We start from the raw sequence: 1,467 nt of genomic DNA on the forward strand, positions 1-1,467 counted from the left end.
CTGCATCCCATTTCCTTTTCCAACCCTTTATTTGAAAACACCACTCCCATCCCTTCAGCCTTGTGCCATCTTCCAGAAGCTTAAATATATGTTTGAGTGTAGCATATAATATGCATCATCATTCAAACCACGGACAGAATTTAGTTTTTCGACTAATTCTAACATGCGTTCAGCCATAATTATGTTAGAAAGAATTCCACATGCCCCTAGTAGAGCCCCCAAAACTGTATCATTTGGATCAACTAGCATTCCCTTGACTAAATTGAGAGCTTCTGCGACTTACCTGCTTGTCCCAGAAGATCAACTAGATGCCTATAATGCACGATGCTAGCTGTTAATCCATTTTTCTCCACCTTATTGAATGCTTCTAAACCTTCCTCCACCAATCCCCCATGTGCACAAGCAAACAAAATAGAGTGAAATGTTACCCCCCTTAGGCTTTACTCCGGATTTCTCCATTTTGCTAAAGAAGTCTACAACTTGCCTACAGTGATTGTGAATTGCAAATCTTGATATCAAAATGTTCCGAGCAGCATAGTTTTTGAATGACTTTTTTTTTTCCCAAAAATCAAGCTTGCCTGGTTCAGATACACACATTTCACATACATGTCAGCTAATCCATTAAGAACAAACTCATTTAACTCAATCCCTTTCGATACAATCGTGATCTGAATTTCCTTTCCTAGATCCAATAATCCCAATTAAGTGCAAGTTGATAAAATACTCACTACTGACTTCATCTGGCTCCAGACGCTCAACTTGCATTCTATTGAAAGCCTCCATTGCTTCCTCATACGGCCCATTTTGCATGTACCCAAAAATCAACCAATTCCAAACAACCAAGTTCCTCAAACTCTTCCTATCAAAAATCCCTCTTGCCTTGTCAACATTGTTGATAAGAAAATATCCAACAAAGATAACCCTTCTTAAAATACCCAGATATCATCACTGACCAAACATAAAAATTCCTTTGTCATTTTCTCAAACACTTCCCACACAGGCTTCATATCCCCATCACTAGCATACCCATATATCATTGGTGTCCATGTCACCAGTCTTTAAGCCCTTTGGCACATTATCAAAAACATGTCATGCCATCACCATATCACCACTTTTCACATACCCATCAATCATCTACTCCAAGTGACCGACGTTTTCTCAAACAAAAGTTTCGCAGACTTCATGTCACCATTCTTCATATACCCTCCAATCATTGCATTCCATGTCAGAGTTTAACTTCCATTCCTAACTCAATGGTTTCACAATGTAATGTCTTGTCAAGGCTAAGCATTGAAATTGAAGCCCAAGCTTTGAGCACTAATGGGATCACATCACACCCAATAGCACGTTGCTACTTCCACAGTTCTGGGTGTATATTAAAATGGCCTCTCTAGGTTTCTTCTTAAAGATCAAACTTCGTATAGAATATTGAATTTGAGTTCTTCGAGAAAATCTTATTCATTTGGG

General features: G+C 38.7%; 1 pseudogene; it reads right to left on the reverse strand.

Moving 5' to 3' along the window:
- Positions 1-54: 54 nt before the first annotated feature.
- Positions 55-1,226, reverse strand: LOC111377132 (annotated as a pseudogene).
- Positions 1,227-1,467: the final 241 nt, after the last annotated feature.

This window comes from Olea europaea, unplaced genomic scaffold (genome assembly GCF_002742605.1).
Source record: "Olea europaea var. sylvestris unplaced genomic scaffold, O_europaea_v1 scaffold16087, whole genome shotgun sequence".
NCBI lineage: Eukaryota > Viridiplantae > Streptophyta > Magnoliopsida > Lamiales > Oleaceae > Olea > Olea europaea.